The following is a 25,712-nucleotide window of genomic DNA, read 5'->3' on the forward strand; positions in this document are numbered from 1 at the left end:
ATTTTAAAATCTGCAGGAAGTACAGGGATCTGGGACATCTGGAAGAATGATTGTGCGAAGAAGATAAGGTGAGCGCCAACATGAGTCCTGTGTCATGCCAAAAGTAAAGCGTCCTGAGACCATTCGTGTGGGGGCTTTTCATCCATGGAGGGGGCTCACTCACAATTTTGCTTAAGACGCTACCATGAATAAAGAATGGGATCCCAAACATCCTTCAAGAGTAACTTCTCCCAACAATCCTGAAGCAATATGGTCATGAACAATGACTTTTTGCCAGCGTGATGAAATCATGTCACAGGGCAAATTGGTAACTAAGTGGTTCAGTGAACAAATCCTTGACATTTTGGGTCCATGGCCAGGAAACTTACCAGATCTTTATCCCATTGAGAACCTTTAGTCAATTCTCAAAAAGCAAAAGGACAATCAAAAACTGTGATAAACTCCAAACACAAGAATGAGTCATCAGTCGGGATTTAGCCCAGAAGCTGATATCCAGCTGCCAAGGCGAAGGGCAGACGTCTGGAAAAATAAGGGTAAGTGCTGTTATTGAGTTTTGCTTAAATTTATTTTTTTATTTGTCGATTAATATGTAAATGTGATGCTTAGGGGATGACGTGCTTCCGAAAGTGGACCCTCTGGGTCGCAGCACTGAAGCTCCCATGAGCGAGCGGACCAGGTGGAGCCAACCCCTATTCAGGGATTATTAGGGGCAGATCCGAGGGAGTCAAGTACCGCGACAGCTGTCACCAAGAGGGGATGGCTCAAGGGGAGACAGGAGCACTGCGGGCAGGACTAGGGAAGAGATGGCCTAGACCCGGACGAGGCTAGGGAGATGGTGACACAGGTTAATAGGACGGAACAGGCGGTACAGGATGAAGCAGGAAAATCAGGAGGTCAGGACGGAGCAGGAGGTACAGGTAATGGGCAGAACCCACAAGCAAGGTCAGGATTAACGCTCAGTATGCACACGGTAATCAGGCACCTCCAATATGGAGGAGCTGCCTGATATACCCTGTGCCGGCACCTGATTGGGGCCCTAGTGCTTCTGGGTAAGGTGCCACAGGGTCAAGGAGGCTGGGGAGGGCACGTCCGCGGCCTAAGGCGCATGCACGGGCCCGCTGCTGGCCGGAAGGACGGGAGTGAGGAGGAGACACGCTGGATCCGCTGGGCGGCAGGAGGACAGGACGGAGGAGCAGTGCGTGAGCCGGTGAGCGAGGAGGGCACAGGAGTGGAGGTAGGGGCGGCAGCGGGCACCGACGCTGCCATGACAGTAAAAATTTATGTAATGGTGATAATTGCACCCCAGTAACCAGAGAAATATGCTACTAAAGTCTAAAAACACAGAAGCCGCAAGGGAAAATAAAAATTTGGCTTTGGCTCAAAACTTTTGGCCACAACTACGTGGTAGTGACCAGTAATCCAGCGATTATAGGGAAAGGTTATCACCACACTCATTTAACCAGATTCCCTCTGCCAGACCCACTATGGTGTATATTTGGAGATATTGCCTAGGAGAGGTTTTAGAAGTAGGATGATAAATCGTTACATTACATAGCAGAGGGCAATAAAATAAAGTTATAACTCTAATTAAACCACTTATACAGGTATGGAGGAGACTTTACTCCTATAAAAAACATACCTGTAGTATAGATTTTATTGGCTTAGTTAACATAAAAAAACATTTTTTGTATGAAAATCAGAAGGATTTGGTGCGCTCTTACCGAGGCCAGGGGCTCAGTGCTCTGTTACACCCCCTCAATTGGTATACTGAGCACTTAGCCATATATTGATTGCCAGCGCTCGAGTGCTGCCTGAACTCAATCCGTGGCTCTGCGCCAACTCTGCAGCCACGCTCACATGGTGGCATTACTGGCTCCTGTCTGCAGTCTAGTACTGAGCGGCAGATGCAGACAGGAGCCTGAAGGCCCCGTCACACTTAAAGATGCACCAGCGATCCCGACAACAATAGGACCTTGTCAGGATCGCTGGTGCGTCGCTACATGATCGCTGGTGACCTGTCAAACAGGCAAATCTTACCAGCGATGAGGACCAGCGAGGACGCTGGTATCCAAGGTAAATATCGGGTAACTAAGCGGCGCGCGTTCCTTAGGCTAGTTTCACATTCGCGCTTTTGAGCTAAGCCCCGCCCCCTGCCGCGCCTCCGACGGTAGCTCCGCCTACCGGCGCATGACGCTGCATGCGTCCTGCGTCCCCTATCTTTATCACTGGGGGCACAGGCCGTGCACAGTATGCATTTGGCGGCGCATCCGTCCCTTTCACGGTGCGCCGAGCGCAACCAAACTGCAGCAGGTTGCGTTTGGCGCTGGTCGGCGCACCATGAAAAGGACGCATGTGCCGCCAAATGCATACTGTGCACGGCCTGTGCCCCCAGTGATAAAGATAGGGGACGCAGGACGCATGCAGCGTCATGCGCCGGTAGGCGGAGCTACCGGTGGAGGCGCGGCAGGTGGCGGGGCTTAGCGGCGGCCATGCACAGGCCGTCGCTGCGCTCAAAAGCGCGAATGTGAAACTAGCCAGAGTTACCCGATGTGTACCTTAGATACCAGCGTGCTCTCGCTGGGAGCTGCAAGCACGCTGGTATCCAAGGTACACAGCGGGTAACTAAGTGATGTGTGCCGCTTAGTTACCCGATATTTACCTTAGATACCAGCTCCCAGCATCTGCTTACAGCGCTGGGAGCTCGCTGATCGTTGGGCTCCTGCTGCCACACGCATCGATGCGCGCTGGCCAGCGGGAGACCAACGATCAAAAAATGGCCCAAGACGATCAAGCATGATCAGTGATACCCGGCGGGGGGGCCGGTCGCTGATGCATGTCACACACAGCGAGATCGCTGGTGAGATCGCTGTTGCGTCACAAAATCAGCGATCTCGCTGTGTGCGACGGGGCCTTGAGAAAGGAGTCCACAATGACACTATGGGAGAGCAGCTGAGCTCCTGCAGTGCAGAACTCAATTTAGCGACACTATAGCAATCGTATACTGCCATTGTGTGCTCTCATCCTGGGCTCCTGTCTGCGGCCCCTGCTTGATGCTGTTACAGCAGACAGGAGCGAGTGGCGAGAGCCAGTAATGACACTATGTTCATGTGTCCGTGTAGTACACAAGATATGACAAAGCGCTCAGTATGCAAAATGATGGGGCATAAAGGTGCACTGAGCCCTTAAACACACGAAGGGCGCACAGAAGTCTCTTAATTTAGCATATTTTGCAGCTTTTCAAAAGGTCGCAATTGTCAAATCTGTATAAAAAGTCCAAAAAAAAAATTACATCTGAGTGACACAATACTATACAGTCTGATATGCATTCAACACACCTCAAATTTGTATTTTACAAGTTTTTTGATGATGAAAACAAATTAGAGGGGTGTGAGGGATCTCACAGGGGAAGGGGGGCGTCGACTTTGCTCACCTCGGGAGGGGAGAGAAGGACCCGCAGGGATCGGCTCTCTTGCGCCACCACTTGCTCCAAATCAGTCTGGGAACTGCACTGAGGGCAAATAGTCGCTGGAAAGGCTTCTCTTAGGCCAGTTTCACATTTGCGTTACAGGCCGCAGCGCCGACCTCTAAGCCCCGCCCCTGGCGCGCCTTCGGCGGTAGCTCCGCCTCCGGGCGCATGACGCTGCATGCGTCCCCTATCTTTATCACTGAGGACGCAGGCCATGCGCAGTATGCGTTTGGCGGCGCCTGCGTCCTTTTGACGGTGCGTCGAGCGCAACCAAATTGCAACAGGTCATGCGCCCGGAGGCGGAGCTACCGCCGGAGGTGCAGCAGGGGGCGGGGCTTAGCGGCAGCCGTGTGCAGGCTGGTGCTGCGGCCTGTAACGCAAATGTGAAACTGGCCTTATAGGTACGAGTTAGAGAAGTACTGCCAGTGAGGGGGGATATATATCACCATGTCAGGCTGGGGCTATATATCACTAAAACAAAAACAATACATTATTCTGTCACCAGTTCCTCGTTCGACATAAGCCCTGTCTGACAACAATCATGTCGGGTCAGAAACCAATCCGGGTAGCGTACAATTGACCAACCGAGCGTGCGGACGTGGGGATTCGTGAATCGAGATAAAAGAGCAGCCCAATTTTATATTTAATCTTCGAAAAGGTGCACTAGAAATATACAGGTATAAATTTACAAGAACAATATACAGGTATACAGTCAGGAGTGCAGGACAAAAGTAGGGTATAGATAGGTTGCAATTACCACAGGGAGGCGCTGATGGATCACATGTCCAAATCTTAGTTACAAGCTTGCCTGGCTGCATCAGCTAATGTATCCTCCGGCCATTAGCAAAACTAAGCTCAAAATGAACAGCTGTCTCTTATTTCCTAGGCTGTCCCCTCCCACACTTGTTGCCTCCCCTGGCCTGGGCTGCCTCCATCCTATAAGTTTGCGCCCTAAGCTCTGAATGGGTTGGTTGTACCGCCATTGGATTCCGCTGAATTTTATCTGCGCAGAGACCAAATATGCCTACTGTATGTAATTCCTATTCGCTATGCTTTATAACTCCATAATCCAGAGTGCTACAGGTGGCTAAATAATATGGGCGTGTGTGGAAAGGAACGCCGATTCGGATTATGTGCTCAGCTAGTCTCAGAGATATTGCATTCTGTTATTATAGATCATTTTCCAGATTCAATACCTCAGAGCTTGCTGTGACTTGTTGTACCATGGGGTTTCCATATGTTTCAGTCAGACAAAAGCGAGCTAATTTGCTGTGAAGCTGGAAAGGGCTCAAACCTTGGTGCTAATTGCTAGTCGCCTGAGCTTCAAAGTGTTTTTTTCCTAGCTTTTTAATTAAAGATAAACACTGCATGGCTTTTTATGACCTTGGGGATGCAAGGGTGAGGGCACATTTCAGGAATCCAAAATGGACTCTCCCTTGTCCCTCACAAGGGGTAATTCAGGATTAGGAAAACATGGCTGATTTCTTTTAGAAACAGCATCACCCTCGACCATAGATTGGGCATGGTATTGCAGCTGTGCTCAAGTCACTCCAATGGATCCAAGTTACAATTCCGGACACAATCTACAGTCAAGGGTGGCGCTGTATTTGAAGGAAAGCAGAAATGTTTTTCTGGACATTGACATCCCTTTAAAAAAGAAAAGAGAGATGATAGTTTCAAGAGTTTTTAGCAGACCGTTTTTTAATTATTTTTTTTTACGCCTCATCAGGTCCAAGGGAAACGTAACCGTCGTGAGCTGCCTGGCGGACAATCTGGGAGTTCCTGATACTAGGCCCCATTCCTAGTTGTGCTGTATCATGGTGTGTATGCGCTCTAGCATTGACTAAGCTTGCCTAGACTATGTGACCTCAAGGTGGCGCTACCACATAACTAAGCGCAGATGTGTTGGTCAGACCTGGGTTACCGCAGTAGTAGCAGGAGGGGAGGGCGGTTGCACAAGAACCGTCAGAGGCCTCCGCAGACTGTTTTATGCCAGTACTTAATATTGGCGCAGACCACACGCACTTAACAGAGCAAACAACCTGGACTGCTGCTAGCTGGGCAGGGAAGGCGCTAGTAATAGAAACCTATCTGTAGCGCCAACATATTCCAGAGTGCTGCAATCCGGGGATGTCGTGAGCCGACAAAAAAAAAATAAGATTATAAAACAAGTGTAACCCAATATTAAACCCCAAAACAATTAATAAGGAACATCTCACACGGCCATGTATTCAATTGGGAACCAGTGAGTCGTGAATGCCCACATGGATAATTGGGTACAAATGTGAACGTCGTCCGAGATGAGCGCTCTGAATTTCTGCATGGCGGGCGTAATAAGTGGAAGTGACAAGCTCTATCAGAGTCGTGTCTGGTTTTTTTTCTGCGTTCCTCCTCCTGGGGAAATATTCTGTATCGAGCCTCAGGTTAATTGTCTTAATGGTCTGTTAGTAACTTGTGTAATGGAGCATTACTTTACAGATCCCCAAGAGATGAAGGGTTAAAAATGTATCCTGCTGATGGTTTCTATGGAAACAGCTGGCATCGCATAGCGCCAAAAGGAGGGGCAGGTGACGCACCCTCTCCGGCACACTGTGCCCCTTCTTCTGTACCCTATCAATGTTTTTCCTCCATTTTTCATTGTTCTTGAGCGCTTCTCCTCCCCTCCCTTCCCCTTCCTCGCTTCTCTCCCTCTCCACCCTTCCTCTCCATCCCAGGTTCTGCAACTCCCTCCGCCTCATTGTTTGCAATCTTTCCTCCCATCTCTTATTCTCTTCACCCCAAGTTTCTCCCACCTCCTTACCACCCTGGGAGTTACTCCACCACCACCCCCAGCAGCCTCCCCTGCCACTAACAGGCGCACCCTAGAACATGGCAGGGTCATCGCTGATTGGCGGGTGATCGCTGTCATTATCCTGGCTATAGATCAGAGCTGCAGGTCCATCAGGTTCACGCTAGAGAAGATGCATACGTTATGTATAGTGTGTGTGTATATACACGTATACACAAAGACATATGTACAAACACATATACGTATGCATAAATACACACACCCCCGTATACGCACATATATCTACATATATAAACACGCATATATGTACATATACACATACTGTATAGATACACCCGTGCATATACTGTATATACATGTACACACACGTATACAGTATATATAAACATATATGTACATACACACATATACAGCATCTATATATACACACACACAAATATATACGCACATATATATATACACACATACATATATATATATATATATATACACATCCACACACGTATATGTATATATCCCTCTTTTCTCTTTTCACTCTTTCTATGATGGCAATTGTTAAGCCACATCCATTAACCCCTACCAGGCCAGAGCCGTATCGATGTCACTGTCTATTAAGGCTTCAGTTATGAAGTGCCTTTCAGATCATAGTGTGGCGTCTATATGGCGAGTGCTTCTCCACCATGTCACCGGTGGCCTTTATCCTCTTTCCAACCCGCTGTACACCGAGGTTGGGCACGGTTACGTGAACACGGTGATTACACAGTGCACTAAGTTACATTTTAATTACTGATCCATTTGAGATGCCAGCAGGTAAACCAGTCATTATGGTGAATAACGGTGCAGGCAGACTCCATTACATGGTAATTATAAGATGCCCAGACAATGGGGCCCCTCACACTGGCATCAGTCAGACTGCTCCCATTTAACGTCACCTTCCCATTAAGAAGCTGCATTACTGTCTGTATCTATGGCAACGTAAGTCTGTCAAGGCATGGAGGGTGGTGAGGGGGCGGGAGACAGCGAGCGCTGGCAGTGACTCTTCATTAGCTTCTATGTAATCCCATGCTTCCCTCATCTGCCTTCTCTCACCTCCCCAGCCATTTATCCAATATACTGCCCCCGTATGCGGCACATCTTACCGTATAACTCTCACTACATCACCAAGAGGGTGTAGCCATACAATGATAGCTGGCGTGCGGAAAAATGTGTAGCGCAAGACACGGGAGGAGGGCAAACCTCATTATATTAGGCCTTTATGCAAATAGTGTAACGATACAAAATGAGGTACTACAACTGCACTCACTAAATACTCATCCCCCCCCCCCAAAGAGAGGACTGAAGAAGACACATCTCTCCACATATGCTACTATTCATGGAGCTCCTTTTTGTGTTGTATACGCAGGGGGTGAAGCTGGCACAGGGTAGCTCCTTCTGTCTGAAGAATACGTCTGTTAGATCAAGTCTTCACAAGTATGAAGCTTGGTTGTCAGTTTCTGGCAATGCTGGGGTTAATCCAGGCACTATTATGGCTCACATAGGCTGGCACCCAACTTTCCCACACTACTGAATGACAAGACTAGCTGTGCTACAAAACAGAAGCCATGGAAGTATGGTTGCATAAAGTCCCCAGCTTCAGGACTGGTTCAGACGAGTGTCTTTCACAATCTGCATACAGCCCTTAGTGCCCATAATGAACAAAGACCTCCAAACCTGAACTTACAGACAGCCTGCAATGTCCAGCTTGACCTTGGGTCTTCAAACCTGAACTTACAGACTCATAGACTGTGCAATGCCCAGATTGACACTGGGTTACCCAACCTGAATTTACAAACTCATAGATACACCGCAATGCCCAGATTGACCTTGGATTTCCCAACCCAAACTTACAAACTCATAGACAGACCGTAATCCCCGGACTGACTTTGGGTCTTCCAACCCAAACTTACAAACTCATAGACAGACCATAATCCCTGGACTGACCTTGGGTCTTCCAACCCAAACTTACAGACTCATAGTCGTACCACAGTTCCTGGACTAACCTTGGGTCTTCCAATCGCAACTTATAGACTCCTAGATGGATAGCAATGCCTGGACTGACTATGGGTCTGCCAACCCAAACTTAGACTCATAGACTGACTGTAATGCCTGGACTGACCATGGGTCTACCAACTCGAACTTATAGACTCCTAGACATACCACAATTCCCAGACTGACCTTGGGCCTTCCATCCCGAACTTATAGGCAGACCACAATGCCCCGACTGACCGTAGATCTTCCAATCTGGACCTACAGACTCATAGACCGATCGGAATGCCTGTAGTTACTGTGGGTCTTCCAACCTGAACTTACAGAATCACAGATGGACCTCAATGCCCAGACAGACCTTGGGTCTTCCAACTCAAACTTTAGAGACTTAAAGTCTCATAGAGGTGTATACGGACTATATAAAGCACCCATCTGAACTCAGCCTTTGGTTAATGTGGGTGGGTGACAAAATCCTATTGAGTCACTCTTTACTTTTAATTTTTCCTCTTCAATTTCCAAGATCCATAACTTATTTAATCTTTTGATTGATAAAATTGTATCACGATTTGCTTATTTTTCTGGTATGAACTTTAGTTTCTATCATTAACATTTTAGATCCATATGACTTTCTAATATCTTTATACTTAATTTTTCTGGGAGGTGAAGTGACCATTTTGATTTCTGTTTCACTAAAGAGTTCACCATATGGGATCAATATTATAATACACTGCTCAAAAAAATAAAGGGAACACTTAAGCAACAGAATATAACTCCAAGTAAATCAAACTTCTGTGAAATCAAACTGTCCACTTAGGAAGCAACACTGATTGACAATCAATTTCACATGCTGTTGTGCAAATTGAATAGACAACATATGGAAATTATTGGCAATTATCAAGACACCCTCAATAAAGGAGAGGTTCTGCAGGTGGGGCCCACAGACCACATCTCAGTACAAATGCTTTCTGGCTCATGGTTTGGTCACTTTTGAATGTTGGTTGTGCTTTCACACGTTTGGTAGCATGAGACGGACTCTACAACCCACACAAGTGGCTCAGGAGTGCAGCTCATGCAGGGTGGCACATCAATGTGAGCTGTGGCAAGAAGGTTTGCTGTGTCTGTCAGCATAGTGGCTGGAGATGCTACCAGGAGACAGGCCAGTACACCAGGAGACGTGGAGGGGGGCCGTGGGAGGGCAACAACCCAGCAGCAGGACTGCTACCTCTGCCTTTGTCCAAGGAGGAACAGGAGGAGCACTGCCAGAGCCCTGAAAAATGACCTCCATCAGGCCACAAATGTGCATATGTCTGCACAAACGGTTAGAAACAGATTCCATGAGGATGGCCTGAGTGCCCGATGTCCACAGATGGGGGTTGTGCTCACAGGCCAGCACTGTGCAGCCCTTCAAAGAAATGTCACCCCACACCATTTCTGACCCATTGCCAAACCGGTCATGCTGAAGGATGTTGCAGGCAGCAGATCGCTCTCCACGTCATCTACAGACTCTGTCACGTCTGCAGCGTCGGACTGGAACACCTTGGGCCCACCAGAGAAAATCATTCTTGGGGCCCACTATGTAGCTGCATAGAGTTAAATACCAGGCCACCAATTGTGCGGTAAAACACACTAATATCCGGGTATAATATAAGGTTGTACATGTCTTAATTATGTAGCAGGAGTTGGGGTAGCCCCCTCATAGAATATAATGCAGCCATCTCATAGAATATAATACTGCCCCCCTCATAGGGTATAATGATAGGGTATAATGCACCCCCTCATAGGGTATAATGCACCCCCTCATAGGGTATAATGCACCCCCTCATAGGGTATAATACTGCCCCCCTCATAGGGTATAATACTGCCCCCCTCATAGGGTATAATGATAGGGTATAATGCACCCCCTCATAGGGTATAATGCACCCCCTCATAGGGTATAATACTGCCCCCCTCATAGGGTATAATACTTCCCCCCTCATAGGGAATAATGCACCCCCTCATAGGGTATAATGCACCCCCTCATAGGGTATAATGCACCCCCTCATCATAGGGTATAATACTGCCCCCCTCATAGGGTATAATACTGCCCCCCTCATAGGGTATAATACTGCACCCACTCATAGGGAATAATGCACCCCCTCATAGGGTATAATGCTGCCCCCTCATAGGGTATAATACTGCCCCCCTCATAGGGTATAATACTGCCCCCCTCATAGGGAATAATGCTGCCCTCCTCATAGGGTATAATGCTGCCTCCTCATAGGGTATAATACTGCCTCCTCATAGGGTATAATGCTGCCCCCTCATAGGGTATAATACTGCCCCCCTCATAGGGTATAATACTGCCCCCCTCATAGGGAATAATGCTGCCCTCCTCATAGGGTATAATGCTGCCCTCCTCATAGGGTATAATGCTGCCTCCTCATAGGGTATAATGCTGCCTCCTCATAGGGTATAATGCTGCCTCCTCATAGGGTATAATGCTGCCCCCTCATAGGGTATAATACTGCCCCCCTCATAGGGAATAATGCACCCCCTCATAGGGTATAATGCTATATAGATATATAGAGTTAGATAGATATAGATAGAAAGATAGATGTAGAAATAGATAGATATAGAGATAGATAGAAAGATTCATAGAGATAGAGATAGATAGAGATAGATATAAAGATAGATATAGAAAGAAATATAGATAGATAGATCGATAGGTAGATAGATATAGAGATAGATAGAAAATAGATAATGGATAGATAGATATAGAGATAGATAGCTATAGATAGAAAGATATAGAGATATATAGATAATAGATAGAGATATACAGATATAATAATAATAATAATAATATAGACATATATAGATAGATATAGAGATAAATATATATATATAGATGGCTATAAATAAAAATAGATATAGAGATATATATATAGAGATAATAGATATAGAGATATATAGATAGATATAGAGACAGATAGATATAGAAAGATAGATATAGAGATATATATAGAGATAATAGCTAGATATAGAGATATATATAGAGATAATAGCTAGATATAGAGATATGTATAGAGATAGATAGATATAGAGTTAGAAAGATAGATAGATATAGAGAGATATAGAGATAGATAGAGATAGCTAGATAGATAGATGGACAGATAGATATAGATAATAGAGATAATAGATAGATATAATAGATAGATATAGAGATAGATGGATAGATCAATAGATAGATAGATAAAGAGAGAGAGATAGAGATATAGATAATGAGATATAGAGATAGATATAGAGATATAGTGTTAGATAGAAAGATAGATATAGAGATAGATATGGATATAGAGATAGATATGGATATAGAGATAGATATAGAGATAGATAGATATAGAGATAATATATAGATAGATAGATATAGAGATAATATATAGATAGAGAGATATAGAGAGAAACAGATATAGAGATAGATATAGAGATAGATAGGTAGATAGGTATAGAGATAATAGATAGATATAGAGATAGATAGATATAGATATAAAGATAGATAGAGATAGAGAGAGCGGTAGATATAGAGAGAGATAGATATAGAGAGAGATAGATACAGAGATCGATAAATAGAGATAGATAGATAAAGATAGATAATAAATATAGAGATAACAGATAGATATAGAGATAGGTAGATATAGATAATAGAGATAGCTAGATAGATAGACATAATAGATAGATATAGATATAGAGCTAGATAGAAAGATAGATATAGAGATAGATGTAGAGATAGAAAGATAGATATAGAGATAGAGCGATAGATATAGATAATAGATAGAGATAAATAGAGAAAGATAGATATAGAGATAGAAAGATAGATAGATATACAGAGAGATAGATATAGAGATAGAGATAAATAGATAGATATAGAGAGAGATATAGAGAGATATAGATATAGAGATAATAGATATATATAGAGATAGATAGATATAGATATAGAGAGAGATAGATACAGAGAAAAGATATAGAGATAAATAGATAGAGAAAGATAGATAGATATATAGATATAGAGATAGAAAGATAGATATAGAGATAGAGCGATAGATAGATATACAGAGAGATAGATATAGAGATAGATAGAGATATATAGATAGATAGCTATAGAGAGAGATATAGCGATAGATATAGAGAGAAATAGATATAGAGATAGATATAGAGATAGATAGAGCGATAGATAGCGAGAGAAATAGATATAGAGATAGATAGATACAGAGAAAAGATATAGAGATAGATAACGGATAGATAAATAGATAGATGGGTATAGAGATAGATATAGATATTAGAGATATATATAGATAAAGATAGATAGATATAGATGGTAGCTAGATAGATAAATATAGAGATATTAGATATAGAGATAGATAGATGGATAGATAGAGAGATAGATGTAGAGATAGAAAGATAGATATAAAGATAGAGCGATAGATAGAGATAGATATAGAAATAGATAATAGATAGAGATAGATATAGAGATAGATAGAGGTAGAAAGATAGATATAAGAGAGATAGAGAGAGATATATAGAGATAGATAGATAGAGAGAGAGCGAGAGATATAAAAAAAAAAAAAAAACCACAATACTCACCTCTCCTCCTCGCTCCCACGCTGATCCCGGCTTCAGTGTCAGGAGCTGCCCCCTCTGCCAGACACACAGCGGGTGCGCGATGTAGTGACGTCATCGCGCACTGGCTGTGAGCCAGGAGCAGAGAGGACTGAGGGCGGCGCCGGCCCTGATGCAGAGCGGCTTACTGGGCTGGGGGCGGGGCGGAGCCTCTGGGGGTGGAGACCTGAAATGATATTAACTGCTTCGCAGTGAATATTCATTTCTCTTTAGCAGCGGGGACAGGGGCTCCTGCCTCCTGACACCCGCTGCTACTCCGCTGGCAGGGGCCCCCATAGCAGCTGCATGGTGTGCGACACACCACTGGCTGGGGGCCCCTGGAGCAGCGGGGGCCCTAGGCAACTGCTGGCCCTGTATGCCAGCAGGTGCCAGGGCCCACCAGATGCCAGGGCCCACCGGAGAATCCACCGGTTCTCCGGTGGGCCAGTCCGACGCTGCACGTCTGTCACATGTGCTCAGTGTGAACCTGCTTTCATCTGTGAAGAGCACAGGGCGCCAGTGGCGAATTTGCCAATCCTGGTGTTCTGTGGCAAATGCCAAGCGTCCTGCACAGTGTTGGGCTGTGAGCACAACCCCTATCTGTGGAGATTGCCAATAATTTCCATCTGTTGTCTATTCCATTTGTACAACAGCCTATGAAATTGATTGTCTATCAGTGTTGCTTCCTAAGTGGACAGTTTGATTTCACAGAAGTTTGATTTACTTGGAGTTATATTCTGTTGTTTAAGTGTTCCCTTTATTTTTTTGAGCAGTGTATTTCATTAATTTGAACAGTAACGTAACGCAGCCAGTGTTAACTAATAAAAATTTTTTTTAGATTTCATTTACGTTCTGGGAAAAGAGGAATGATATGAACACTTCTATATTTTTTTATTAAGAAAAATACATTTTTTAAAGCACAGCTCGCTCGCGCTTTAACCTGCAATCACTTGATCTAAAATGCTTGTACAATACGCTGCTATACTGTTGGCGTACAGACATGTCGACCATCTCCATTTGCAGTAGTTAGACTTTGGTGCCGACTGGTTCAGACTCAGCTCTTGATTCCACGTATGGTAGATGCCCAGGTTTGCCAGATGCTGATGCCAACTCTGGTTGTCTAATTAAGCAGATTTAGTCTGGTGTGTTATGATTGAGTCACCGTAGGAGGCAGACACAAAAGTAGAAGCTACGTCCAGAAAACCAGAGAAGTTGTCAACTATCAGATTGCAGACCCCTGAACCTATCAACACAACTAGCAGTAGCCGTGGGGGGTTCCTACGATACCCTAGACCCCTCGATCACAGCCGGAATGCTAAATAGCCTAAAAACAGAAAAGGAAATCTAACTGCCCCAGAGCAGACCCAAAAGTAAAAGGCAGCCCCCAACATATCTTGACGGTGAAGCAAGATGAAAAAACACTCACACAGATAGAAAGATAGGCTGAGCAAACGATGGGGCCCAAGCTAGATAAACAGAACAGGAAAGGAAGGTTGCTGTCTGCAATCTGCCAAAACCCTATCAAAGACATAAGCCAACAAGCTGATATGAAAAAGACCCTGAAGCAGCTAGGCTTCAAAAACTGAATCAGCACTCAGGTATTTTCAGAAGACAGAGCTAAAGGAATTCAGCACACCCCAGCAGGGAATGGCAGAAATCCAGAGAAACAAAGCAAAACAAAGTCTAAGCACAAATGCAAAAAGCCGAGCAGAAAACTTAGCTTTAGAGGAGCAGGAATTCAGACTGGTCTCCAAGGATCCCACAGAGAAATCACCTGCAGGGCAGAAGGGCGTCGGCAGCCTTATATCCAGTCAGTAACTCCACTCAGCCAGTCATCATCATCAGACTCAGGTGTTTGATAATCAGGCTCACTACCTCTCTTTACCAGAAGAGGGAGTTCCTCGGGCCTCAGTAGTGAAGGGGAAAATGAACTCACAACACTGGTGTATTTCGGTACACTACTACTCCCCTCTTCCCTGGGTGGGGAAGGGTACAGACTGAGGGAGGATTCAGGAGCTAAGGCCAGAGATGTGGCCCCGGTGTCTTCACCATCAGAAGTAATCTGGGGAACAGGGCGAGCTAGGGTGCCCCTAGCGATAGGGACAGGGAAGGAGCTCCTGGTCCTGGGACACCCGACAACAGAGTCGTGACAAGTAGCCTGATATACAATGCCTGTCAGAATTTCTCCATACATAAAGGAGATTTGTCTCAGCACCTATGGCATACTAATGATAGGGAAAGTCACAGCCAATCGGGCATTTCACCTTCAGTGGATACTGCAAGGATATCATAGTATTAAATGTCAACTATTCAGATGAAATGATTATTAATGTAGCACGTGTACAACTCAAGTCCACCAGAATTGGAGACACAACTGAAAGGGCATCTATCAATGCAAGAAGTCCCTTTCATCATCAGAACTTGAAGAGAGGACTGGAGTAGTAAATGCCCATCAGCTTTGGCAGGAATCATCAGATTACAAAGTAGTGGTTTAATAAGCGGTGTGAGGTTTTCTCATAAATGAAAATGTATTGGATCAGTTTATGAAGAAAAAAAAAAAAAAACAAGCAGCACATTGGAAAATTTCCAGTGGGCGAGAGTCAGAGAGGACTGAAAGAGTGCATGTAAATGGCAAACCGGATGAGTCACTGCAATGATTTCTTCTACGCAGGTGGAGACAGTCAGAGTGTAGATTACATCAGAAATCTGTGCGCATGGAAGCCCACGTGATGCTGGAGAAATGAAGACGTCCAGAGGCGTGGATGTCATTATACTGATAACCACTGTGATTCCCTAAGCGCTTGCATTACGTTTTAATACACTTTTTTTTTTTATCAGTTCGCTGAATGGATGACGGAGGGCAGAACTGATGCACAAATTTACGTCATGGCTGCGAATCACTTTAATGGATCAGCACCATTGATCTCATGACTGATTGTGAAAGATCCAAGAATCTCATTGAAGTACAGTGCATTTAGAAAAGATGCGCTCCTCTTGACTTAATCCACAGAGTATCACTCATTCCTCACAATACTAGGGTACGGCACTAGAAGTCTGGCACCCCGGTATGTGTAGATTTCCTTCTCTGCAGATCCTCTTAAGCCCTGTCAGATGGGATGAGGACAGTCACATCTATTTTCAGGTCTTGTTTGATCAAGTTCACGTCCGGGCTCTGGCTGGGCCACGTAAGGACATTCACAGACTTGTCCCGATGCCACTCCTGCGTTGTGTTGGCTGTGTGCTTAGGGTTGCTGTCTCTTCTGAAGGTTAAAGAGAACGTATAATCAATAAATAACATTCTATTATGATTGGGCTTTTATGATAAACTATTTTTTTTTTAATATTTGAAGTGTTTTTTTTATACAATTATCCATAAAAATCTAAATACATATAAAAAATATTTTTTACAAAGTCAACTAGAGAACACATGGTTAAGTTGACATTTCCTGTAGCTTAGCTGTCAGCTTTGTTGTGTAGACTGGGACATATACTTCATTGTGCTACTTTGAGTGCTCTGCCCAGAATATTGCACCTTGAATATTATAATAGCTTTAATATACAGTGAAGAGCAAAAGGGTAACAATGTTTTGAACTTTTGACTTTCAGGCTCAATATCTCACCATCCACTACTGCTTTGAACATGAGGCTACCGTCATTTTATAGACCATCATCTTGACTATCTCGTACATAAATTTGACTTGCAGCTATTTAGCATGTGACTAGTTATGCAGATTCTTATGACCCTGCAGTGTTACTGTTTTGCTCCTGATGGTGGAAAAATATTTTTATTCCTGAATACTACAAAATACAACCTGTACTCACATTCCCTAATAGCTCAGCGTGTTATTAGGTTGATTCCCAAGTGAAAGGTCTCTGGTTTGAATAGAGAAGGAGCATGAAGACAATTTCCCAAGAAAAGAGAAACCGCATCGTCCAGCTCATCGATAGCGGTCTCTTGGGCCAAGAAAATTGCCAAACTGCATCATGTGAGCGCCATGACAGTTGAAAGAGCACGAAAGGAAGCCCGTCCATTGATTCAGAAGCCAAAAAGTGGATGTCCAGGCAAAATATCACAGTCAACAAGTTGGCTCATCTCAAGGTCTATCAGTTCTGGAGTGACAAACACGGCAGTGGAGGAGGCTCGTATGCGTCGTAATAATGAGATCACAGACGTCGATGCACGCACCATGCAACACACATTGCACGAGTCTGGAATGGTGGCCCGAAAAAAGGTGAAGAAACGTCAACTTCAATATTGTCATAAGAAGGGTCAGTTCGAGTTTGCAAACAAGTACTTATCTCCCTGGTATCGTGCTCCTGTGCAGGCATACTTATCTGCTCTGTAGAGGACAGATGAAAGTACTGCAGTGCGCAGGAGCTGGGACACGCAGGAGCGCGATGCTGGGGAGCCATGAAGCAAGCATGAGGGCGGCAAGAAGATGGGAGGTGCCAGACCAGCACCTGCGACACCCATTGGACCGGACCGGCCAGCAGGTGACTATAATAAAACTTATTTTTCTTCTCTTGCAGGTCGGATCGAGGGCTTAACTACAGCATTATAGAATGCTGATTGAGAGCATGCCCAGAAGGCATTATAGAATGCTGTAGATAAATCCTGAAAGGCAGTGGCCGTAACTCGTATCGGCCAAACCTGGTAACAGGTTCCCTTTAAGTATGAGATATCCAAGATGATTGTCTACAAAATGATGGCAGTCTCAAGCCAGTCTCAGCCAGAATCTTAGAAAAATCCTGTAAAACAGGAGAAGTCCCAGAAGATTGGAGAAGGGTAAATGCTGTCCCTATCTTCAAAACAGGAAATAAGAAGCCAGGAAATTACAGGCCAGTGAGCCTTACTTCTATACCAGGAAAGATATTGGTACAAATTATTGAACAGCATGTACAGGTGCTTCTCACAAAATTAGAATATCATCAAAAACATAATTTATTTCAGTTCTTCAATATAAAAAATGAAACTCATATATTATATAGAGACATTACAAACGGAATCATCTATTTCAAGTGTTTATTTATTTTAATATTGATGATTATGGCTTACAGCCAATGAAAACCTAAAAGTCGTTATCTCCGTAAATTAGAATAATTACAAAAAAACACCTGCAAAGACTTCCTAAGCATTTAAAAAGAAAGGTCCCTTAGTCCGTTTCAGTTGGCTCCACAATCATGGGGAAGACTGCTGACTTGACTGATATCCAGAAGGCAGTCATTGACACACTCCACAAGGAGGTTAAGCCACAAAAGGTCATTACTAAAGAAGCTGGCTGTTCACAGAGTGCTGTATCCAAGCATATTAATGGAGAGTTGAGTGGAAGGAAAAAGTGTGGTAGAAAAAGGTGCATAAGCAACTGGGATAACCGTAGCTTTGAAAGGATTGTTAAGAAAAGGCCATTCAAAAATTTTAGGGAGATTCACAAGGAATGGACTGCTGCTGGAGTCATTGCTTCAAGAGCCACCACACACAGACGTATCCAGGACATGGGCTACAAGTGTCGCATTCCTTGTGTCAAGCCACTCATGACCAATAGACAACACCAGAAGCGTCTTACCTGGGCAAAAGAGAAAAAGAACTGGACTGTTGTCAGTGGCCCAAGGTGTTGTTTTCAGATGAAAGTAAATTTTTCATTTCATTTGGAAATCAAGGTCCCAGAGTTTGGCGGAAGAGTGGAGAGGCCATAATCCAAGCTGCTTGAGGTCTAGTGTGAAGTTTCCACAATCAGTGATGGTTTGGGGAGCCATGTCATCTGCTGGTGTAGGGGTATTGTCAAGAGGAAGATGAGACACCAGACCCAACAATGCAGACGACCTGAAGGCTGCCATCAAAGCAACCTGGGCTTCCATAACCCCTCAGCAGTGCCATAGGCTGATCGCCACCATGCTGCGCTGCATTGACGCAGTAATTGATGCAAAAGGAGCCCTGACCAAGTATTGAGTGCATTTACTGAACATACATTTCAGTAGGCCAACATTTCGGATTTTAAAATCATTTTTCAAGCTGGTGTTATAAAGTATTCTAATTTACTGAGATAATGACTTTTGGGTTTTCACTGGCTGTAAGCCATAATCATCAACATTAACAAAAATAAACACGTGAAATAGATCACTCTGTGTGTAATGACTCTATAGAATATAGGAGTTTGACTTTTTGTATTGAAGAACTGAAATAAGTCAACTTTTTGATGATATTCTAATTTTGTGGGAAGCACCTGCGCGTATTTGGATAAGAATACAAATATCTGATGGGATGTCTCAGTGTAGAGGGATCATCCTTATTTTCATTTGTACATGGAAACACGAGAAGCAATGGAATGAAACTGAAAGAGAAAAGATGCAGATTAGATATCAGAAAACACTTTTTGACAGTGAGGGTGATCAATGAGTGGAACAGGCTGCCACTAGAGGTGGTGAGATCTCTTTCAATGGAAGTCTTCAAATAGAGGCTGGACAGACATGTGTCTGAGATCGTTTAGTGAATCCTGCATTGAGCAGGGGGTTGGACACGATGACCCCAGAGGTCCCTTCCAACTCTACCATTCTATGATTCTAAGTTCAAAGCAGAAGTGGATAATGAGATGAGCTTGAAAGTAAAAAGTTCAAAACCTCACTAGCCATTTGCTCTTCACTGTAATACCAAGATCTAAGTTCTAGTCATCATATTATATGTGGGCGCATCTGACCTAGTTTCTACAAATTTTTTAAGAGGCATGGGCCACTAATAAGTCTGTTGCATCTTGTCGATGAGATAGGTTTTGTTCTGCTATGTCAAGTTTCTATTTACACCTTGAATAATAGCAAATTACAGTAACCTGGAAACCCCTTTTAAGTTAGTCTTGAATAGCCCAAATTTGTATGCAGTCTGTCAAACGAGAATTAGAATACTTACAGGAGACACATTGAGTCCTTCTAATGGTTGGAATTACTCATAAACAGTATTTCATACCCTGTTGAGAAACAAAAAAAAATCTTTGCTATGAGGTGTTCCTTCCCGTTATAAAAGGGAGGGAAAAGATTGGATGACTATGTGCTGTGGCCAGTTAAAAGTAGACATTGTTTAATGGACATTTAGTCCTGGTCCTGTATAATGGTGATCCATTGGCACGAGGACGTTTTCTGTGCTGTTCGGTTGTGCTCAATAGTCAGTGGTGCTTTACCAGCACCATGGACGTAACTACTAAAGCATTGCAGTTTCAATGGGGTCCAACAACTCTGGAGGCACATTTAGATTCAGAAATAATTTGCAGTTAACACTAATTATATAAGGGGGCAGAAAAAAAACACATAGGAGGAATAATACAGTGATGTCACAGCAAAAAATAATACAGACGAGAAAGGATAATGCACCCTTCCAAGAGTCATCAGTAGGATCTAAGCCATAGGAAAACATAAAATAAATGTATCCCTGAACTGTGACATCACTGTGCATTATCCCCATACTGTGACCACTGGTGGTCACTGGTCACAGTCAGGAGAGGGCCTCTGGGCAAGAACAGCATTGGGCACTGCAGCCCAAAAGCTCATCATAATGCACAATTCCACTTGCTTATGAGATGGATGTGGACCCCCTTACCCCATGGACCCTTGTGACACCGCACAGGTTTCACCAATGGTATGTCCGCCCCTGACTGTGACATTTTTCCTTGTACTGTGACATCACTTCATTATCACTGTACTCTGATATTATTTTGTATAGTATATCGGTACTGTGACATCCCTGTCTGTATTAGCACTGTACTGTGATATTACTGTGTGCATTATCCCTATGCTCTGACATCTAGGTATACGTTATTGCTGTACTGTGACATCACTATGTATTATTACTGTACTGTGATGTTACACAACTGAATGCATTATCCCTGTACTGTGACATCACTGTGTGTATTATCCCTGTACAGTGACATCGCTGTGTGTATTATCCCTGTACAGTGACATCGCTGTGTGTATTATCCCTGTACTGTGACATCGCTGTGTGTATTATCCCTGTACTGTGACAGTGCTGAGTATATTATCCCTGTACTGTGACATCGCTGTGTATATTATCCCTGTACTGTGACATCGCTGTGTATTATCCCTATACTGTGACATCGCTGTGTGTATTATCCCTGTACTGTGACATCGCTGTGTGTATTATCCCTGTACTGTGACAGTGCTGAGTATATTATCCCTGTACTGTGACATCGCTGTGTAGATTATCCCTGTACTGTGACATCGCTGTGTATTATCCCTATACTGTGACATCGCTGTGCGTATTATCCCTGTACAGTGACATCGCTGTGTGTATTATCCCTGTACAGTGACATTGCTGTGTGTATTATCCCTGTACTGTGACATCGCTGTGTATTATCCCTGTACTGTGACAGTGCTGAGTATATTATCCCTGTACTGTGACATCGCTGTGTGTATTATCCCTGTACTGTGACATCGCTGTGGGTATTATTCCTGTACTGTGACATCGCTGTGTGTATTATCCCTGTACTGTGACATCGCTGTGCTTATTATTCCTGTACTGTGACATCGCTGTGCGTATTATTCCTGTACTGTGACATCGCTGTGCGTATTATCCCTGTACTGTGACATCGCTGTGCGTATTATCCCTGTACTGTGACATCGCTGTGCGTATTATCCCTGTACTGTGACATCGCTGTGCGTATTATCCCTGTACTGTGACATCGCTGTGTATTATTCCTGTACTGTGACATCGCTGTGCGTATTATCCCTGTACTGTGACATCGCTGTGCGTATTATCCCTGTACTGTGACATCGCTGTGCGTATTATTCCTGTACTGTGACATCGCTGTGCGTATTATCCCTGTACAGTGACATCGCTGTGCGTATTATCCCTGTACAGTGACATCGCTGTACGTATTATCCCTGTACAGTGACATCGCTGTGCGTATTATCCCTGTACTGTGACAGTGCTGTGTATACTATCCCTGTACTGTGACATCGCTGTGTGTATTATCCCTGTACTGTGACATCGCTGTGCGTATTATCCCTGTACTGTGACATCGCTGTGCGTATTATCCCTGTACTGTGACATCGCTGTGCGTATTATCCCTGTACTGTGACATCGCTGTGCGTATTATCCCTGTACTGTGACAGTGCTGTGTATACTATCCCTGTACTGTGACATCGCTGTGTGTATTATCCCTGTACTGTGACATCGCTGTGTATTATTCCTGTACTGTGACATCGCTGTGTGTATTATTCCTGTACTGTGACAGTGCTGTGTATACTATCCCTGTACTGTGACATCGCTGTGTGTATTATCCCTGTACTGTGACATCGCTGTGTATTATTCCTGTACTGTGACATCGCTGTGTATTATCCCTGTACTGTGACAGTGCTGAGTATATTATCCCTGTACTGTGACAGTGCTGAGTATATTATCCCTGTACTGTGACATCGCTGTGTATATTATCCCTGTACTGTGACATCGCTGTGTATTATCCCTATACTGTGACATCGCTGTGTGTATTATCCCTGTACTGTGACATCGCTGTGGGTATTATTCCTGTACTGTGACATCGCTATGCGTATTATTCCTGTACTGTGACATCGCTGTGCGTATTATTCCTGTACTGTGACATCGCTGTGCGTATTATTCCTGTACTGTGACATCGCTGTGCGTATTATTCCTGTACTGTGACATCGCTGTGCGTATTATTCCTGTACTGTGACATCGCTGTGCGTATTATTCCTGTACTGTGACATCGCTGTGCGTATTATCCCTGTACTGTGACATCGCTGTGCGTATTATCCCTGTACTGTGACATCGCTGTGCGTATTATCCCTGTACTGTGACATCGCTGTGCGTATTATCCCTGTACTGTGACATCGCTGTGCTTATTATTCCTGTACTGTGACATCGCTGTGCTTATTATTCCTGTACTGTGACATCGCTGAGTATTATTCCTGTACTGTGACATCGCTGTGCGTATTATCCCTGTACTGTGACATCGCTGTGCGTATTATCCCTGTACTGTGACATCGCTGTGCGTATTATCCCTGTACTGTGACATCGCTGTGCGTATTATCCCTGTACTGTGACATCGCTGTGCGTATTATCCCTGTACTGTGACATCGCTGTGTATTATTCCTGTACTGTGACATCGCTGTGCGTATTATCCCTGTACTGTGACATCGCTGTGCGTATTATCCCTGTACTGTGACATTGCTGTGCGTATTATTCCTGTACTGTGACATCGCTGTGCGTATTATCCCTGTACAGTGACATCGCTGTGCGTATTATCCCTGTACAGTGACATCGCTGTGCGTATTATCCCTGTACTGTGACATCGCTGTGCGTATTATCCCTGTACTGTGACAGTGCTGTGTATACTATCCCTGTACTGTGACATCGCTGTGTGTATTATCCCTGTACTGTGACATCGCTGTGCGTATTATCCCTGTACTGTGACATCGCTGTGCGTATTATCCCTGTACTGTGACATCGCTGTGCGTATTATCCCTGTACTGTGACATCGCTGTGCGTATTATCCCTGTACAGTGACATCGCTGTGCGTATTATCCCTGTACTGTGACATCGCTGTGCGTATTATTCCTGTACTGTGACATCGCTGTGCGTATTATTCCTGTACTGTGACATCGCTGTGCGTATTATCCCTGTACTGTGACATCGCTGTGCGTATTATCCCTGTACTGTGACATCGCTGTGCGTATTATCCCTGTACTGTGACAGTGCTGTGTATACTATCCCTGTACTGTGACATCGCTGTGTGTATTATCCCTGTACTGTGACATCGCTGTGCGTATTATCCCTGTACTGTGACATCGCTGTGCGTATTATCCCTGTACTGTGACATCGCTGTGTGTATTATCCCTGTACTGTGACATCGCTGTGCGTATTATCCCTGTACTGTGACAGTGCTGTGTATACTATCCCTGTACTGTGACATCGCTGTGTGTATTATCCCTGTACTGTGACATCGCTGTGTATTATTCCTGTACTGTGACATCGCTGTGTGTATTATTCCTGTACTGTGACAGTGCTGTGTATACTATCCCTGTACTGTGACATCGCTGTGTGTATTATCCCTGTACTGTGACATCGCTGTGTATTATTCCTGTACTGTGACATCGCTGTGTGTATTATTCCTGTACTGTGACAGTGCTGTGTATACTATCCCTGTACTGTGACATCGCTGTGTGTATTATCCCTGTACTGTGACATCGCTGTGTATTATTCCTGTACTGTGACATCGCTGTGTGTATTATTCCTGTACTGTGACATCGCTGTGCGTATTATCCCTGTACTGTGACATCGCTGTGCGTATTATCCCTGTACAGTGACATCGCTGTGTTTATTATACATATATAGTGTAGTATATTTCTATTGGAAGGTAGACATATCTTTTAAATCTTTATTTTCAGGATCTTGAATGCCAGAACTGTCTAGAAATGTAGTGATCTCTCCCTCTCCACAGTGTCTCAGCCTAAATATGCATATTTGAGCCTAAAGGCTCAAGAAAAGTTGTGTGACAAGTCCTATGGGATCCGTAATGGTGACCTTATAGGTTTCCCATAAGAAACATACTGTACGTGAGGATAAACTGCAGTCTGTAACAGTTAATATCCCAGCTGTACTGATAATGCAGAGGTCTTGCAGGGAAATGATGCCTGGAGTTTTCTTTTCTTTCTGGGAGGTTTTGGCCTCTCCTCTCCCACAGCGAAGGACTAGACACAAAATGTGACATTCCTGGCTGGTGAATGGGTTCAGGGCAGGACGTGACTGCCCTTTTCATCCAGAAAGAGTCTGGATCCACCCTTCTAACAGTGCAGAACTTGATATAGGCATGTTCTGTCTTGCGTATACAGTCAGGTCCACATGTGCAGGTTTGACCACTTTTTGTCCTACTATACTCCATAAAGGATCTGACCCCAATTTCTACAGTAAGTCCCCACAGACTTTTGTAGGTGCCATATTATGACTTTTTAGACTGAAAAATTATCATGAACGAGCATTCCTAGGAGCAAAACGCTCGTTCATCAGGTGGAATAATCTTTTGAGCTGTACAAATAATTATGGTTCTCGGCTGCGCATGACCCTGTGTTGATTACCTGTGCTGTCGAGAATAATGGCTGCTATGAGCAGTGGGCAATCTATTACAGTTTGTTGAGTGCGGTCGTGTGGTATAAACATTTACTGGTGTTATTTTCCTAGACATGTTGTATGCAGAGTGGCTCCTCTACAACAGCACAACAGTAAGGTAGCCACTGGGGAGGTAAAATGGCATGTCATGCACACAGATGTCATAAAACGTCACCGGAAGGTATAAATCACTCATATCCACTACGATACCATAGTAGAGCCGGGGTCCATGACCTTTTTCGGCACTAGGTCTACAGAGTCAAATTGAACCAATCTTGAAACATCACAACATAAATTTTCATTTTTGGGACTCCCCATATCAGGAGGTTAGAGGTCCTCATCCCTCCCATTCACACTCCAGAAAGGAGAGGAAAACTTCTTCGCTTACGTAGATAAAGACATGGCCACACAGTGTACCATTAATAGTTACCCATCCCTATGGCGCTACCTGACACTGTCAGGCCTGTCTGTGACCACCAGATAGTTGAGGTCCACACCGAAAGGAATCGAGGGCCGTATGTGACCCTTGGGCCTCCAGTTGTACACCCCAGTATTAGAGCCTTTGTAAGACTCCTGGATCCCAATCCAAAATCTGTAACAAGTCTCCACCTATCCTGTGCCATGCCCTTTTTACATGACAATTTTTTTGCGATGGACTTCTGGGAATATGCCGCCATTAT

At 44.2% G+C, this 25,712-nt stretch overlaps 1 long non-coding RNA gene across 1 annotated transcript in view; it reads right to left on the minus strand.

Annotated features, from left to right (window-relative positions):
* Positions 1-15,382: 15,382 nt before the first annotated feature.
* The window catches only part of LOC141100449 (uncharacterized), a 28,417-nt gene continuing 18,087 nt past the window's right edge, over positions 15,383-25,712 (minus strand). Inside the window, exons 2-3 of the long non-coding RNA XR_012234696.1 lie at positions 19,807-19,864; positions 15,383-16,168 (exon numbers count right to left, since the gene is read on the minus strand). This is a non-coding gene — a long non-coding RNA (uncharacterized lncRNA). The remainder of the gene's footprint in view (positions 16,169-19,806; positions 19,865-25,712) is intronic.

Source organism: Dendrobates tinctorius, unplaced genomic scaffold (genome assembly GCF_039654945.1).
Source record: "Dendrobates tinctorius isolate UK_male_01 unplaced genomic scaffold, ASM3965494v1 ptg000104l, whole genome shotgun sequence".
In the NCBI taxonomy this organism is placed as follows: domain Eukaryota; kingdom Metazoa; phylum Chordata; class Amphibia; order Anura; family Dendrobatidae; genus Dendrobates; species Dendrobates tinctorius.